Raw genomic sequence first — 18,741 nt, 5'->3', positions numbered from 1 at the left:
TTTGATTTGAAGGTGCAGGACAGCACATGCACCTCCTCCAGCTGACTTGTGTAATTCCACCAGAAATCCATGTTTCCTGGGCCAGCTGAAGGCATAACAAGGGGCACTATTCCTTAGCATCACTGAAAGAGGTGTGGAGGGGTTCATAAGTAGTTTCTCTTCTCTAAATAGGTGATTGGGAGAATGAAACCCCTGCCAGTTTGAGTTTGGTTGAACAGACTGCATCTCCAAATCTTCTGTCCAATTGCAGTGTCTGCAGCTAGCAGTAAAGATATCCAGCACACCAAAAATTCATTCGTTTGTGGAATTTGTCAGTGATATTGAAAGCACAGATAAGTCTCAGGAGTCAGGGAAATAACAAGAAAAAGTTATTTTCGAAGAAGATTATTTGCTAATCAATAGAACAAATTGTCCTAGTCAGGGTGCACACAAACCGACTTCTCAGTATGAGTTCCCACATCTCGGTGAGTTGGAGAGGGCTGTGTGGGGACCAGTGAGAAGTTCAAGCTGCTAGTGTCAAGTCTGTGATGCTTGATATGATTCCCTTCGACAAGGACTCAGCTTTCAGTGGCCTTTCTCAGTGGGGACGGGTGCTCTCTCCACTCCCATCCCAGCGTGCGTTTCTGTGCTGCCGGAGTGCAGCTGGGACATTGCACCGGCTCTGCGCTGACTTGATTCTTCCTTCTAGCACTTGATAGCTGAGCCACGTGCAGTTTTTAACGACATAAAAAGGTAATCTCCATCAGGATGATGAGTCCATGGATCCCCGGTCTGCAGCCAGCTGCGCTCCTGCCTGGCTCACAGATCGCGAGGTGCGGCCGGCTGGTTCCTCACCTTGCTCTCCACCCGCTTCTGCCGAAGGGGAATGCGCTCCCTGGAGCCACAGCCGGTGGTGCTGGTGGCTGCTGGCAGATTGCAGCGCGGCAATGAGGAGGCCCAGCCGGCGGCGTTCCGTGGCACGCTGCCGGACTCCCGTCGCACACAGACAAGCGGCCTGCGCTGAAGAGCTGCGATTCCACCTGCGGAAAGAGAAGTCACGGGTGGAGCAGCGATGCGCGTAGGGATTCAGCTCTGTGGCTCATCAAACCTTTCCCTCTGTGATTGCTGATGGAATGAGCGCTCCAAGAGCAGAGTTGCAAGGTTTGAACTATCCTTCCTTAGCTGGGGGCACAGCCTGCCAATGCTGCTTAAGCTTCTTTAACTTTGCTTTTTTTCCCCTCCTTTCTTTATGGTATTTTTTTTTTCAGTGAGGGTTTTTGGTGGGTGGTTTTTTACTTGGTTTTTTTTTGCTAACCGACAAAGATTTAACACAATTAACCTGACTGACATAATTTAACAGTTGGGCACTCAATTATGTGTAATGTATTAATTAGAAGACGTGAGTGGTGATGGGCTTTCCAGGCTGGTGTCTCGCCACAGGGAAGCTGTGCTGTGCAGTGTTTAACGATGGCCACGCGGCTTCGGACAGCCGGGCTCTGCCCATCTCCGTCTGCCGTAATGCAGAGTCCCCTGTGGGAGCTTCCAGCCTTTCAGCTGATCCCGTATTGCGTGTCACTGTGTGGCAGGGATTCCAGGAAACATCAAACACCGTGGTTTGCCTTGGATTGAGCTGCAGCTCGTGTTCCTCTGACTGATGGTGCCGCAGGACTCTGGGTGGATGCTGGAGGTGTGCGGTGGGAGAAGAGCCTTGCCTTCCCACACGTGTGAATGCCCAGAGGTGGGACGGGTGGTCCCTTGGCAGGTACACGACGGCTTAGCAGGGAGGGGGATGTTGGCTCTACGGATCTGGTGTTGGGGTTTCATAAGGAGCCAGAGGGGCTGTAGCTTAGCTTCTGGGAAGGAAATTGGTTGATGGTATGGACAGGTTCCCGGGAAGCTCTTGTTCTGTGTGTGGTACCTGCTGTCCCCTGGTCCACTGCTGTTACTCCTGCGTGGTGGAAAGCACAGCTGCAAGGATTGTGTTTGGTCACAGCCCCTCCCTCGGGGTCCTGCCAGCAGCTGACTGGCAAAATGAGGAGGGCTTTGTCCTCCCTGCGGCAGTGCCAGCCTTCGCTGCCTGCATCTGAGGGTCTGATGCATCCGAGGAGTCTGCTGGGAAGGGAACAGAGTCCCACTCCCCTCTGGCCACGGTGCCGTCCACGCAGGGTGAGAAAGCTGGGTGTGCTGAGTGCCCTCCGGCAAGGAGCACCCTTGTGAGCCCTTTCCTGAGGCGTACATCAACTGTTTCCTTCTGTAAGGGGTGCGCAGGAGGGAGGCTGGGTCTCAGCTTTCACAGCCTCACAACTGGAAGTTTGAGCCTGTCAGGAGACCAAAATAAGTATATTGAATTTATTCATAGATGGCAGCTTTCTTAAAGGCAGGATTTCTTTCACAGCTGTGCTGCAAGTCAGATCCATATTGTCCAGTGAATCTCGTTTACAGCCAGATAATATGAAAACTGATGTGACTGGACCTTACTGTGGAATTGCAGGGTGCCACTGCTCGGCTGTCACATCGGAGCTGGGGAAAGCATAAATGTCCTCTTAAAATACAGTGGTGGGAAACAGAGCTTACAGGGTGCGGACTTCAGAGCAATTTCATCCCGAGCTCTGATGAGAGCGGGGATGAAATTCTCTACTTATCTCAGAAAATTAGTGCCCATAAGCCACAGAGCTTTACATTCCTCTCTCCAAGAAGCATTATTACACTGAAAAATGGGATTAGACAGAATCACTAATTTTAACATCACACACAGAGAACAAAATCCCAGGCACCCTCCCTGTCTCTCCAGGGAAAGATTTATTGCCTGCTACAATGTAATTAATCTAATTTCTCTTAATAAGGGTGAGACAGTTAATAGGGGAGTCACATCCTCGGGCTCAGTTGCTGCCCCTGAGCCAGGGCAGTGCCTGTCCCCCCAGTGCAGCCCCTCACCCCGGCATCAGGCCCTGCCCGGGGGGAGCCAGTGCTGCCTCTGCCTCCCAGGACCTGGCAGAGGCCAGAGATCACCGCAGGAGAGGGCGAAGGGAAGGGAGCGAAGCCCTCTGCCCCGTGGTGCCCCTGCCCGGGTCCCGGCGAGGGACGCAGCCCTGGCTGTGCTCGCTGGGTCGCTGTGGGTGCAGTTACACTTGGGCTCTGCCGAGGAAGAGGGTGCTCGGGGGGAGCAGGAGGGAGCGAGGTGTTTAAGGCGTGAAAGCATGCGGGCTCTGCTCCCAGCACCTCGGGGGGAGCAGCCATCGCTGCCAAAGTGCTCCCAGGAGAGCACCTCCAACTGCAGCCGTGCTTATTTTCGTTATGAGAAAAGATGCTCTTGCAATCTGGTGGTCTAACGGTGTCCGCTGTCTTCTGCTGTGCTGGTGTCGCGCAGCCCTGCAGCAACTGGCTGTGAGCAGCTTTCAAGGGAAAAATCAATAGTTACTGGTTATGGGTCAATCTTCCTCATAACGTCCTTTCGCCGAGCGGGGAAACTGCCACGATTCGTGTACAATGTGAAATTAATTCGTTTGCTGTGAGGTGGTAACTGGAAGTGCTACCAAGGTCTCAGCTGCTGCTGTGACCCCTCCCTGGGCGCGAGCTGAGAAGCCCCGAGCGGGGCTGGGGCACAGCTGCACCCCTGGGTGGAGGGGCCGGGGTGGGGGGAGCGTCGGCCCGTTCCCAGCGTCAAGGCACAGAGCCAGTGGAAACCGGCGGTTCGTCCTTGTCCTGCATCGCTCACAAAAACAGCTCCGGGGGTTGGGTGCTGCCTGCGGCCTCTCCCGGGGAGCTCTGCGGATGGCAGGCAGCATCTGGCAGCGCGGCTCGGCCGAGACGGCCAGGGGGCTCCCGGGAGGGCCCGTCAGTGCGGCGGGTCGCCGGGCTGAAGAAGAGCCCGTCCCAAAGCGCTGCTGGTCTGGGGCGGACAGGCAGGCGCTGGCGGAAGGGCGAGCGGTGGGAACGGACCTGCCACCGTGTCGGCGTTCCTGCGGCGAGCCGGCAGCTGGGGGTCTGTCCTGCTGCCTCTCCCCCCTCGCATCGCTGGAGCCCCGTGCCTCTCGCACCCGCCATCCTGCTGTCCTCCCGGCTGGTGCTCGCCCCGACACCCAGCTCTCGGGGTGCTTGGCCAGGGCTGGTCCCCATGGCGGGGCTGGCTCCCAGCGAGCAGGGACCGTGGAGCCTGTCTGTGCATTTGCTATTACAGCAATTAAATCCAGCTCGGGAGAGGGTTTCTGTAGTTTTCTTTAGGACCCACGCCTGCTGCACGCTGTCTTTCCAGGCCTTTCCTTCTGCAGGGAGCCTCAGTTCACCTTCAGGAAGAACACTAATTGCAGAGTAATTTGGTGTGATGAGCATCTGCAGATGATTCCTTCTGTGAGCAGTAAGTGGATTTTTTCCGTTGCTGCAGCCTGCATTAGCAATGGCAGCATCTCGCTCGGCTCAGCCTTCCTAAGCGTGCGAACGAGGAGGGTCTGAGTTCGTACCTCGCAGCAGCGGCGGCGGCTCCCGCTGTTCTCCCTGTTCTGCTGCAGCGGTGGAAAGCCCTGGGACAAAAAGCTGAGTCAGCACGGAGTCTCCGAGCCCAGCAGCCTCTTCCTTCAGCCGCTTGTGGCTTTCCCTAGGGAAAAGCTGCTGCCAAGTGTCCGAGTGCCCCAGGGAAAGGCTCACGCTCCCCGCTCAGTGCCAGGCCAGCACCATCCCGTCAGCACTTGCTGCACGTCTCCCTGCCCTGCGCCGGGCTGACGCCCTGCCCCGCGTGGGGACAACGGGGACGTGGGTACCTGCCTGGACCCCCGGCCGGTGAGCCTGTGCAGAGTGGGGGCCTGAACACAGAGCCCTGGGGGGAAGCTCTGCAGCCTGCACTGTCAGATGTTCCTGTGTATTGTCTCACTATTCCCTGAACAAAAAGGTTGTGCATTTTCTTCCTACTTCTCCCTGACATGGTCTCTCCGAGAGTCAGAGGCGGAGGGAGCAGGACAGTGAGTAATGGCAGCTTGCAGACGGGTCCCCTCCCCGCCTGCCGTGCGGCAGAGCCGGAGAGGGGCAGGAGGAGGGCTCTGCTGCAGACGGAAAGCTGATTTCCCACTGAGGGTGACCTTGTGGCCCGGGAGCCGGGGAAGCTGGATCCTGATGGCACTTGATTGATGGGATCTGAGGAGCTGTTCTCCCTCAATGTCAGTCAGCCCGCCTCTGCTGCCTGCAAATGAAGGCACAAGAAATCGGGCAGTAGTCAATGCCAGATGGAAAGTGCAATTGAAAGCGCTTCTGTCTGGAGCGTGCGGCCCGGGGGGGAGCTTGGCCAGGACAGTGCTGAGCGCTCGGTTCGCGCGCGCTCAAAAATGCTCCCGCCTGCTCTCGCTGTTGCTCAGTTATTGCACGCGGAGATGACGGGAGACACGCTCGGTAGGAGCCTACGGGCAAGGAAACCGCTCGCCAAGAGCTGCCAGCTCTGAGTCCGGCCAGCTCCAGGCAGCTCTTGCAGGCCAAAGAAGAGATGCTGTTCTCTTGCCAGATAGAAAGGGGCAGAGAGCTGAGGCGCAACAGCTTTGCCCTTCACAGCAAACAGTGTGGGGCAAAGTCACCCTTGGTAGCGGTGAGAGCACCCGGCGGTTCCAAAAATGCACCCCGCAGCTCCCTGGGTCTGGTGCTGTGCAGGCAGGGCTGTGACCATGACAGCCTGAGGACTCATTAACTAATTGATCTGGGCAGGGTCTTGCCAGCTGCAAGGAAGGTCTCTGCTAAGCTCTTCTCCTCTATCTACATCTGCTAATGATCTGGCTTTACCTTCTCACCACTTTTTCTGGCTAAACCCTGGCGCTACAGTCAAACTGCTTCTGGTCTTTGTGTCTATTATTGGCCTAAAAAACAACAATTTGCTTTTGATTAGAAGTAGAAATACTATTTTAAATACAGAGCCACCACATTGCTCTTCCTGCTTCTCAAGATGTCCCTGCACTGGCCATATTCTCGCCCTCTTTGGAGGCTGAAATTGTTTGCTAGAGGCAGAACTGCCTTTTGGCTCCAGAGGTTGCTGAGGGATCTTCCTCTGCGGATATTCCATGGCAGCGCTCTCCTGGCCTGGTGCGCGGCAGCGTTGCAGGGTGTTTCCGTTCCTGGCAGAGCGGGTCGGCTTGATTCTGGGCTAATTCCTGCCTGCGAGAGTGGCAGCAGGAGAGTGCTCCCGGTCCGGCTGCCCTCGCGTCAAGGGGGAGCATGGGGACCCTGCTCCGTGTCCCACCACCCCCGCTCCGGATGGGAGCCCCAGGCGGGAGGGCGCCGCCACCATCCCAGTGAAGCTTTTAATCAGCCAGGGCGGTAAAAGGGAATCTGTCACGTTAAAGTGGAGTCATAAAGCTGCTCTGGAAACCACAGGGCCGTGCAGAATGGCTCAGCTGTGTTTGTTCAGAGCCCAGACATTTTACAGTGCCATAAACCTCCTGGCACGTGGGCTGAGGAGTGTAAATCCTGCTCTTACTCTTCTGCACTGGCTAATGGCAGGGGCATGGGACAGAGAGACACGAGCTGGCACGGGGACTGGGGCTTCACATCACCGTGTCCTTGGTCTCGCACAGCTAGCCTGACGAGATTTATTTTTTGCTGAGTAGACAACTCTGCGCTCCCAGGACACGACAGATGTTGCAGCTTCATCTCTGCAACACTCAAGGTAACGCGACTTGCTGAGCTTCTCAGGCTTCAATGATTTTCCTCTTTGTCACCAGTCTCCACGTCATGTCTCTTCCTCTTCTTTCTCTCGGTGCTGGCCCAAAGCAAGCGTCGTGGCTCCTCATCTGCCCTGACAGTTGGGGTTCTGCTTACAGAGGGGTTTCCTTGCAAAACTGGGATGTGCTGTGGTGGTTGTGCTGGAGGAGCCACTGCTGCAACAGGCTCTGCCAGCAGGTTCGTCCCCGGGGAGCCGGCGTCATGAGTCGAGCACCCAGAGGCACCGTCGGTCTCCGGCATGGGGCTGTCTCCATCGCTCCGGGTTCGGTCCCACTGGGGCTCGGGGACGGAGGATGCATCTCCTCGGCCTCACTGTGCCCACAGGGGCTGCAGCCACCCCAGCACTCGCAGTCCGGAGCAGAGAAGGGGATCCTGGGCGGGACAAGGGGTTTTTTACAGCTGCTTTTCCACCTGCCAGCTCCCTGTGGCTTCCAGCGCGAGCCCTGTTCGTGTGTGGGGACAGGGCAGCACCCTCCACCCACCCTGCTCTGAACGGGGCTGTTCCCTCGCGTCCCGCGGCTCGAGGAGTGACCGGGGTGACAAACTGCCGGTGAAGTTGTTGTGGGGAGTGTGCACAGGCACTAACGGAGTTGTAATGAATTAAATGCTGTTAAAATTGATGCCGGGCTACTGTAATGAATGTGCGTGTGTTGCGAGGATTAGGACACGGGTGTGATGAATATTGTCTATCAGCGCTGATAAAAAGCCTATCATCCCAATACATATTTTCAAAAACTAATTTAAGGCTGAACGAGATTATTAAAAATGAGGAGAGGAAATTGTCTGGGATATATTTAGAGCCCCTTGGTAGGTAAGATGAATTCCAGAAGTCAAAATACCGCCTGTGGGGTGAAAAGGATAGATGCGGATATTGAGGCAGCCCGTGATAAGAAGACAGGGCTGAGGCAGTCCTTCTGCCAGAGGAGAGCAGCTGGGGGAGGAGAGCCCGTGTGCTGGGGACCCGTGTGCTGGGGACCCGTGTGCTGGGCCGATCCCGCTGCGCCGGGGCTGTCCAGGAGCCGTCAGCCCTCGCCGGGGGAGTGGAGCACGGCATTTCTACTGTCCCCGCACATCTCTGCCCCCCAGCCCGGGCTCCGGCCGGTCCCTTCCCACCGCCGTTCACATCTGTGAATGTCTGTGACCGTTTTGCCGCTGCGTGGCGGGCACACGAGCTGCTGTAAGTGCTGGTAAAGGATCCCGGGGGTCCCCTGATGGGAGAGAGCTGCTGCAGAACAAGGTCTAAGAACGGCCTTTGCCATTCATCTTGTGCTCCGTACATCTGGAAATCAGAGTTTTGATCTTGACGGTTCCCTCAGTCTTTCATTTAATCTCTCTGTGCTGTTCACAATGACAAGATCATTAGAAACCCAGATCCTGTTGCAGAGCTCTTCCTCCCGAGCAGTGTGTAACCGCGCGGACGATGCCTGCAAGACAAGAGGCTTAATTGCGTTCTGCTAGCATCCAGGGGGATGTCAGCGAGTCAAATTTAAAGCCAGGCTGGATGGGGGTGGGAAATGCACCTCCATTACTCACCCAGCCTGAATGAGGTTTTGGTTTTATTATCTCCCGAAATAGCCGGTGCCTGGGAGGTGCTGATTGAAGCCATTTGAAAACATGACAACATCCTGAGGACAATAGGTGTCTAATCTAATGAAGCCAGAATGCATTAGCTAAGAGCTGCGTAAAGCGAAGAAAATGCAATTAAAGCATTCCTGAGGACAGATGTCAGCCTACATAGGGGACACTGAGATGAAGACCTCGGCAGAAATCTAATGAAAATAAATGATCTGTTTGAAACATTCCTCAAATCAATAATGGAGTCCAAGCCACCGCCACTCTGCCCCAGCCCTCGGAGGCTGCCACCTTGCTCCTTTCTCACCTGCGTTCTGCCGTGTGCTGCAGAGCCAGGGACAGGTCCGGGGCAGGTCGGGCTCCCGGGAGGACGGTGTCTGGGGGCGAGGGCAGCCGTGAGGACGGGCAGGCTGCAGGCAGGGCTGCCTGTGCATGCCCGGGGCAGGGTTCTGCCGTTCACCTGCTCTGCTCTCTCTTCCCACCCAAAGATTTCCGTTAGAAAATTCATTTGTTGTGCATGCACTGCGCCCAGCGGTGCCGTCCCAACCCAGCCTGGACCCCCGCCTGGGCAGAGCAGGGGGGCACGAGCCCACGGCCCCACTGGATGGCAGCTGCAGGGCTGGTGCCCGCTGGGCAGTCGTTGGCACGGGCTGCAGCTTCGCTCGAGGTCTGTTTGCGTTGGTCAGAAGGGCAGGAGCCGGGTCAGGGGGCTGGGGGCTGGCTGGGGGCTCCGACAGCGGGGCTCAGGCTTGGTGGGTCCTGCTGGCAAAGCTCAAGCCGGGCTGGGTGTCGCGGTGGGTCCCACCATCCGCGAGCTGGGGCAGGCACAAACCCACGGGCGGTTACTGGGCAGGGGCCGGTCGCACGCCCGCCTGCCCGCGCTGTGGACACCGCAAAAGCTTTGCCTTTGCAGCCAAGCAGCCCAAGAGCGCGTCGCTGCCTCATTCCCCCGGTGATCACCAGGCTGCGTGCACGAACAGGGAGCTGCCGTGATTAGCAGCAGTGCTAATCAGCCTGGCCGACAGACTGGGGCATTTCCCAGGCAAACGCCCTGTCCAAGGCTCAGGGGCTCACGTCTTTCGTGCAGTCTGTTGACAACACAGAATCCCGTCTCTCCTTGTAGAATTTTGTAAGTTTTTGTCTCTAAATAACCACTTAAAATACCTCAGGCTGCTGAATTTTAATCAGCCCTTTTCTTCCTTAAAGACTAAATCAGAGAAATCCACAGAACCTCTCAGTGCAGTCAGACATTGATGCATAGGAACCAAATTTCAGAGACTTCATCATCAATAACCACGGCTTCTTGCTGTGTCTTGTATTTTAGGTTCTCAGACTCTCTCTGACAGATTGCCATGTATTCCCTGCTCCTCACTGACACGGGAAGTCTGACGAAATCTTGTTCTGACCCCCTGCATCTCGCCCTCTGCTTCCATCGCTTGATGCTGGGGTGAAAGGCGGCACAGCGCGCCGGCAGCCCTGCGTCCGGGCACTCCCTGCCCCGCAGCGCGGCGGTCTCGGGCCCACTCCCTCCCGCCTGCTGCTCTTTCCGTCGAATGCCGTGCGGGAGCGGCAGCGTGTCGCCGAGCCTCGCTGCTCTTCCCGCCATCGAGGCTGTCTAAGTGAGGTCTGTGATCTGGGGACACGCATCTTCCCCTTGCCTTGTGACCAGTGTAAACAGCTGAATAATTCAAAACTCCAGACCAATATGCTGCTTCTAAAATAAAAAAATCCTGTTTCAACCCACCGAGGTGAGCTGCAGACCCTGCCCGCGGGCGGGTTGCTGGCAGCAGGGCCCCCTCCCCGCAGCCCGGGGCTGCCCGAGAGCAGGCAGGGCCGTCCCTGCCCGTACCCCCTGCCTGCTCGGACCCCCAGCCCGTTTCTGGGGCAGGGCTGGCTCCCCGTGCTGGTCCTTGGCCGCTGACACCCACGGGCACCTCCGGCTGCTCCCCAGCACGAAGCACTGCCCGCAGGAGCGGGGTCCGGCAGGGCCGTCTGCTCCCACCCCCAGACCCCACCATCCCGCCCGCTCCCTGCGCTCCCGGGCTCTGCCCTGCCGGGGGGCCCCCGGGGCACCCCCAGCTCCCGCACCGGTCGTTCTCGGGGCGTGCGGCCCTGCTGCCGGGCTCCGTCGTGCAGCCGGGGCGGGGGACGACGCCACTGCCGCCTCCACGGGTGTTTGGGGAGTGGGGAGGGAGGAAAGGTTCCTTTCCCGTGGCGCCTCGAACCGGACTTGTTTCACGCTCTCTCTCGAGCTCCGCTGTATTGGAGCTACATTTCGGATCTGGGTTTTCGGTTGTACAGCTAACACATTTGCACAGAGACACCTTCCTCTCTCGTTAGACTCTTACTCATGTTGTAAATAGTAATTAAAACCACCCACTTTTGTAAATTGCTGGCAAAAGTAACTCGCATCAAATCACGATTCTTTGGCAAGAGTTTAAATTGACAGCAATAAGTTTATTTCTAGAAGAAAGTTTTATTTTTGGGAGTTTGATTCATTATGTCACATCACATTTTGATGCAGTGTGATGTGATACCTGACACGTTGCATTTCCCCGCAAGTCAAAGCAGAGATTTTTATATCGCTCTGCTTTGTGCTGTGAGACAGCGTGCCAGCTTCTGAGAGCCACCCTGCTCTGATTAGGCGAGATGATACTCTGACAATAATTTTAACAGACTCAGGGAAAGTCTTCTCCTTTCGTGGGCAAATGTTACAGTCATAATAGAGCTTCCTTATAAAATCATTTAAGTGGAAACCAGAACGTGCCCCAGCTGCAGGCACTGTAGACTCTGCTCTGCACTTTGTCACGATTAGGAAGCCAAGGATGTAGCAGAGCCGACTGCGGATGCCCTTCTGCCCAGCTCAGCAAAAGCAGCTGCCCCAAGCGCTTGGATTGCCGGTACTTTGGACGGAAGGGACTCGGGCACATCTGTGAGACGGGTGCTCAGCTCCCGGCCCGGACCCACCGCCCCGAGGGCTCCCCCGAACCCGACAGGCGCCGACGCCGGCAGACACGGCTGGCGTTTGGGGGGGGTCTGCTAAAACGGGGTCTGGTGCGTCGGTTTTAATCTTCACCAGCAAGGATTTGGCAGCATCTTTACTAACACAAGAGACCCTTTTTCTGGGCGGGAACAAGCAAACGCGCAGGGCAGAGACTTGCTAGGAAACGTGCGAGCCCGACCCGCAGACGCCGGCTGGGCTGGAGGCCGCCTGTGCGGGAGCATCGCCCTCGCAGCAGGAGCAGCGCGGCCGACGCGTGACAGCCCCCTGGGTCTTACACTTACACACGTGTCCAGGCAGCACGAGGATAAAGTAATTTCTTCAGGATTCCTGGTGTTTAAATGGTGGCGAGGGAATGACTCTGTCGCTGTTCCTCACATGAACTGCTGTAATGAATTCTGCTTCTCCTGCAAAGCTGCATTATATCATCACTTAACTTCGCCCAGAAACAGCCATAGTAAAAGCAGTCTGGGTCCCTGAGCCTGTTTTTCCCCAGAGACGTACAGCATTACTCATTTACATACCACTTACCCTGGGAGCTTGTATTTACAGTCACAAACCGCTATTTATCCAGCGCACCAATTACCATCACCCCAGAGCACCTAAATCTCACAAAAAGCATTTTCACTGCCCTATCAATCCCTTCATCTCCTGGCGTTTAATAGAATTCACTTAGAAATATTTAGCAGCATAAAATCCCCCTGGCTGAGCGCCATCCCTGCAGCTGCCTGGAGGGATCGCCTGGCCGCCCTGTGCTCGGGACCCTGGGAGCAGTCGCTCCGCTCTGCTCTCCTCCCTGGCCCTGCAGCCACGGCCTCTGCGTGAGCGAGCACGGGCTGCCAGAGCTCCCAGCTGGGCAGCAGCGGTGGCACCGGCACTGGCACCAGTAGGGATGTGCTGGGTACCAGCTTCCCTACCGGGTCCATCTGTCCGTCAGACTGGGCGATCGCTCAGGGCGGGGGGCTGGCACGAGGAGCAGGCCAACAGCTCTCCGTTTCCAAGCTGCATCAGGACGGGTTGCTGGGGATCAGACTGAAATTCTCGTGGTTTGCCCAGAGAAGGTGGCAACCGGGCAGGACGGGGAGAGGCACTGCATGCCTTAGCACAGCTGAAAATAAGCTGCAGCAGGGATCGGTGCGAGATAACTGCCTGCAGGACGCTGCCTGGGTGCATCATGGCACTCGTGGTGGGACATGGCCACTTGCAGAGGACAAATTAAACTGAGCTGCCTAAACATTGCAGTGTGTTTTACTCTCTGCTAAAAAGCACAGGCTGCCCCAGCACGGGAATGTGCCCGTCTCTGCCCTGACTCCTGGCTTCGTGCTTTTTCTTTAAAAAGCAGAGGACCTGTTCCAGGTCTTTGGTCCTGTGGGGCATCCCTGCTGCCTCTGCCCAGGCCAGCTCGCCCGTCGCAGGCGTGGGGAGGGCGCGGTGGGATGCACAGCACACGAGCACCTTGCCCTGCACCGCTGCATTGGGCTGGGTTTGTGAGGGCCTTCCTCTGGCTCTCGTTTGACCCTTGAGGCCCGATCCAGAGCTTCGCTTCTTTTGTCCGCAAATGCAAAAACCCCACCACTGCCCCACTGCTGCCCCACCACGCCTGAGCGCTCTATTAAGCATCCAGCTAACAGAGATGCAGTATTCCCCTGGGAAATTCTCAGCGAGAACAAGTTTCATTGAAGAGAAGGAACTTGCAAGAAAAACCTGAATTGCCCACTTCTAAGTCCTTATCCAAACGTGCAAGGTTTCCCCAAAGTGCCGCTTTGTAACAGATGATCCAGGGCTCCAGCGGGGATAAGAAGCTGCTGCTTTATTTCAGCTCCATTATGGAATTTAAATACTGTGCAAGTTAATGGAGAAGTTTATGACTGTACATAAAGCAGGGAGCTGTGCTCCCACCGCGCTGTGCAGAGACCGAGACCCGCTCTCCGCAGGCTGCAGGTGCCAGGGGGTGCCCAGCCCGCAGCCCCCTGCCCGGGTGCCCCTGCCGCCTGCCCCTCCGCAGATGGCCCGCGGCTGCTCTCCGGAGCCTGGGGCTTCCGCGCCCGCGGCAGCCGGCCCTGCCACGCTGCACGGCTGCGCCACGGCTGCGGGTAAATATTTCATCGCCCATTTGTGGAGTGTGACTTAATGAACATCCATGTTCGGCAGCACCCCCGAGCCTGATGCGGCTGCATCTCTAATGAATGCGTTTGCTCAGCTGTTGCCAATTCCAAGCACTTCATGGAGTTTCTCTCATCGAATGAAAGTTTTATTAGGTGCGATGCAGACCCATGCACGCAACCTCTGCATCGCTCAGCCGCGCTCGCTGGCTTCTGCAGCTTGGGGTGTGCGGCCGGGCACAGGAGCCTCCCAGGGCTGGCAGCAGTCGCGGTGCCCTGTGCAATCCCAGGATGCCAGCTGGTCGCTCAGCCTGTCTGGTCTGATAATAAACCAGGACTCATTAAAATGGCCTTTTAATTACTTACATTCTCTAAGTCAGATGCCAACCTAAAAAAAAAATGGGTGAGAGGACAGGTGCCTGGGGAAAACACCTTATAAGGGCTCTTCATTGCAACAGAAACCCTCTAAACAACTTTGCATTCCTCTTAGAGTCATGGAATGGGTTGGGTTGGAAAGGACCTCAAAGGCCATCCAGTCCAACCCCCCTGCAACGAGCAGGGGCATTTGCCACTAGACCAGGTTGCTCAGAGCCACATACAACCTGACCTTGAATGTTTCCAGCAATGGGGCATCTCCCACCTCTCTGGGCAACCTGTGCCAGTGTTTCACCACCCCCATTGTAACAATTTGTTCCTTACTTCTAGTCTAAATCTACCCTCTTTTAGTTTAAAACCATTACCCATTGTAGGGCAACAGCCCTAATTAAAGTCTGTCCCCATCTTTCTTATAAGCCTCCCTTAAAATACCGAAAGGCAGAAGGAAGGTCTCCCTGCAGCCTTCTCTTCCCCAGGCTGAACAGCCCCAGCTCTCTCAGCCTTTCCTCAGAGCAGAGGTGCTCCAGCCCTCTGAAGGCTGCTTCTTTCCCTCCTTGCCACCAGAGACCTGCCGCCAGCTTGCAGCGAGCAGCTGGGTAAGGACACATCCCGTCCAGCAGCTCCATCCCCATCGCAGGTGTGCTTTGCTTCCAAACACCACGCAGCTAGAGCTGGAAAGGCAGCGGCAGGGGGCACGGCCTCTGTCAGCCCGCGGGCCCCTGCTGTCGGGGCTCCAGACATGGCAGGTTTTTGGAGTGCAGCAGAAGGAAGGCAGAAGATGGCCAGCTCGAGCTCCCCAAGAGGCGGCCATGAGGCAGAGCCTGTGCCGAGGCGATGGCGCAGGGACAGATCCTGACCCCATGACTCAACACTGTTCCGCAGCTTTTGTTGGTGCCCCTTCAGCTGTGGCTGCTGCCCAGGAAAGCAGCCGCTGCACGGAGCGATAACGGCTTCTCTTTGTCTGATGCTGAAGGTGCTTGTCAGCCTCCGCGAGATAAAAAGGCCAAAGACATTTATAACTGTGTAATTAAACGGCTCCTCTGCCTTCCAGGCAGCTCTTGCTGCTGGGCAGATGGCTCTGCTGTCAGCAGGCGATGGTAGGTGCAAAGGCAGCTGAGGTGACCCGCGGAGGCGGCACCTGCTCGGGTGCCGCTGCTGGGCACCCAGCCCCGTGCCAGGGACCTGGAGCAGGACGTGCCGCAAACCCCGGCGCTCGCCCCAGCCCGGGCAACCCTCGGCCGGTTCCTCACCGCGGCCGCTCCGCCGGACAACCCCGGGATGGGCACCCCTGTCCCGCCGCGCGGCCAGCGGCAGAGCGGGACGGTGCCTGTGCCTGGCCCCAGCGAGGGAGCAGCTCCCCGCAGCCCGGTCTCTGCGCGGCGCGGCTGGAACGGAGCCTGCAGCCTCTGCTCGAAGGAGCGGTGGTTCGGGCAGCTGGCGGTGGGCCAAAGCCAGGAGGAAGGCCAGAGCCGGCGCAAGGCAGGCAAAGCCCGGAGCAGCCGAGCCCATCCCCAACAGCTCCGTCTGAGCCGTGCTCACCGTGCCCGCGTGACGCTAACCCGTTACGGTCCGTGCAGTTTCAGCCGTAGCTGTAGCAGCAGAGCGCGGAGCGCTGCCGTACTGCAGGACACGGGCTCGGCTGCCTGTCTCCCGGCCGGGGCTCACACGCTCTGCCCAAGGAAAGCCGAGAGCTGCGGGACGCGCTCCCCTCGCCAGCGCAGCCTCTGCTTTTCCCAGCCGACGGTTTGGCCGTGGCCGTGCCCCAGCGCTCGCCCCGGAGCTGTCAGCTGGCTGCACTTCCCAGGTCATCGCTCCACTGCCAGCCTGCCCGTCGCCCGCTTCACGTGCTCGTCAGTCATTTTGCTGAGGAAAAGGCTGACAAGCCCCACGTGTGGGGTTTTAGCCTTGCCTGCAGCCCCGGCTCGTGCCGAGGGTCAGCGAGCGGTGCAGTTCAGCATGCCGAGGCACGGCTCTCGCGGCCCTTGTCCCTGTCTCTGCAGGATGCCGGGGCTCCGCTGCGGCGTGGCCGTGCCCATGGCATGGCTGCAGCCTGGCACCGCGGCTGGGAGGGGACCCAGCCTTGGCGATGGAGTCCCGGCAGGGAGGTGGGCGCTGGGGAGGGGCAGGAGGAGCTGCGGGATTTTGGCCATGCTCTCCTCACACACCGGGACAGGGAGAGATTGATACGAGGAGGAAAGCTGCATCCGTCCCGGTGACACCTGAACTGACAGATCGCTGATTATGATGACAGATTACACCGGCTCTTCCTGATAATTAGCAGTCATTCATATTTAAATGCTTCTCTTCCTCCAGAGCCAGGCTCTTTTTAATATTCGCCGGGCATGGCTCTCCTCCTGCCCATGCCCTTTCCGTGCTCGGCCCCAAGGCAGCGCGGGGAGGACGGGGGGCACACACCAGCGAGGCCAGGCTTGTCTGAGCCCACCATGCTGCTGTCACCGAGGGCAGTGGCTCGTCCCCTTCTCATCATCCCCTGTGGCAGAGACAGGGCCACGCAGCCCCTCTGCATTAATGTCCAAAAGAGGGAGGGGGAAGGTGATGGGTTCCACGTTGCGGCGGCTGAGTGGGAGCAAGAGGCATGAGCAGACCCGGCTCCTCCATTGCTGTCCCTGCACCACAGACCTGCCCGCGGGGCTGGCCGGGCTGCTTCAACGAGCACCACACAACACGTGTTTTATTCAAAAAATTTCTCCATACAAGGCAGCACCTGCCAAGTGCTGAACTCTTCCCTGACTGATCACTGCTGTATCTTGTGTTTTACTGTGTCTTAGCCATAAAAGCTTATTGATCCCTCCTTTGCCACCAGAGAACCACGTCCTCCCTTACAGTGTGCTCTCCATCAGTGCTGGGGTGAGCCGGGGCAAGAGCCTGCGCTGGGTGCACTGGGGTGCTGGGCTGGGCACACTCAGCTGCGGGCCAGCTGTGAACAGCGTGATAGCCGTGCTGTTTGCCGTGATTTTCCAGACGTTTTCTAGAGCCAGTTTTCTTCCTCAGAGACACTGCATGTGTCAGAAGCCAGTAAGTCCATTGCTGGATGTACGACACATGCACAGTTGCAGACCAGGCTGTAATTTTCCCCTCAAACCTCCGGATCAGGGAAGTAGAATTCCATGGAGAGAGGCTTTCTCTGGTCTGTTGTGCAGAAAATATTCACAGTCTGCTCAGCTCCATCAGCAGAGGGTGAGGGAAGAAGCAGCAGCAGCTTCAATGTCAGCTCGTGCAATCCATCACCGCAACAGGGCAGTCGTAGAACTGTGAGCAGCAGGTTACAAAGACAAAGCTTCCACCCCAGGCAGGGCAGGGAGATGCTGACACTGCTCAGTGCAGCCGCTTGACCCAGTAAGACAGAAAATTTGCCTCCCCGGTAAGCAGTGCGGTGAGCTGCTGAAGCATGGACCCGCGGTGTGACAGCTGGGCAACTCTGCTCCCTGGGTGGCAGAAAGGAAGGAGCCATTCTGGAACCATTAATTAATGCCAGCTAATTATACAGGTGTGTAACAACTCCTTTCTGGGCAATCACTTTCCTTATTTTTATTTTTTTCACCCTTCACACAAGGCATCAAGTGAGACAAGCTCAAACGTGCCAGGGCAGACAGGAGACAGGCTCCTGGGGCTGAGAGCCGGGACGGGGCCCTGGGCTGCTGGCTCCCACAGCCCGGCGGTCATGGACGTGGAGCCGTGCCTGCTGCCCGCTCCGACCGCCTTTCACGGTGCTGCTAACGATTTCTCAGCTCTCCCTGCAAGCCACCGCACGCAGCCTCCAGCAGACTTGTGTCTGTATGACACGATCTCAATTATTAATGGCTCGATTCACACGGCTCGGCAATGGCACAATGGGAGCATCGCGGGGCTGACGCTGACGCTGCCTTTGCTGGCGCTCGTGTCCGCCCGCCGGCCCCGAGGGAGAGCGGTATCCGCAGCTGGAGACCCCCACCACCCCCAGCATCACCCACATCCTCCACCACACCCCCCAGTCGTCTGTGCTGGGGGAAACGCCCCCAGCAGCACAGGGGTCCCCAGCCCTGCCATCGCAGCCAGGAGGGGAGGCATCCCACAGCCCCCAGCCGAGACCTTGCCAGCAAGGTCACAGGAGAGGGGTAAAATCATCACCCACAGAGCCCAGGAGGCAAGAGTGCGGATAACTGGACAAAAAAATACATCTGCTTGGCTGTGACTTGCAATCCACTATTCACAACCCCGCTTCAGAGCTCTAATTATTTCTTTATAGTGCCAATATAGCCCTGGCCAGGCTCCGAGGGAAGACTGGCTGAATTAATTGATCGACAGAAGGCAAATAGACTTCACCCATTTTAAGCACCCATTCAGTTCCTTTTCCTAGCAGCTGTCACCGTTGTCAGCATACCAAAACGAGCCTTTTGTACATGTTCTTTAGCATTAAGCAGCCTAAGAAAAAGAGAAGAAATAAGAACTAGTGAAAGAGTCTCATCGAGTTATTTCTAAACATTGTTTGCGCAGTGTTTGCATTGAACATGCTGGTCATACACTGCTTTCTTTCATTCAATTAAACAATTAATTACATGCCTTGAGCACAGTAACTCTGCAGTGTTTTTCCTCTGCTCAGCAGCATCCCCACACTTACACAGCAACACGTACGTTAGACTGACAATTGCCCTTGCATTGACAGCCCCACACTGCGAGCACTTCCGAGGTCATCCGGTCCCTGGGGTGACGGGGGGGGTTCCTGCCTGCCCGACGTCCAACCGACGGAGCTTTCTGTCCACAACACACACACGCTGTACTAGTTCAGTAATGGGTTCCTTCCCCCCTAACAGAGTGTCAACAGCAAGAATCCACCATGCTGAGTTCCACCGCTGCTGCCACCTCTGCAGCAGGAGCAAAGGCTCTCATCCCAGCACATGCTATTTAATAAAACAATGCTTCATTTCACGCCTTGCTGCTACTAAAAAACTGTTCCTTACCTGACACCTGCTCCCCTTGCTAACGTGGTACTTCTCATCAGAACGCCTGAAATGACCCACA

The sequence above is a fragment of the Opisthocomus hoazin genome, chromosome 17 (assembly GCF_030867145.1).
Source record: "Opisthocomus hoazin isolate bOpiHoa1 chromosome 17, bOpiHoa1.hap1, whole genome shotgun sequence".
Classification (NCBI taxonomy): Eukaryota; Metazoa; Chordata; class Aves; order Opisthocomiformes; family Opisthocomidae; genus Opisthocomus; species Opisthocomus hoazin.
The sequence above is the reverse complement of the archived record's forward strand: the minus strand, read 5'-3'. Positions refer to the sequence as shown.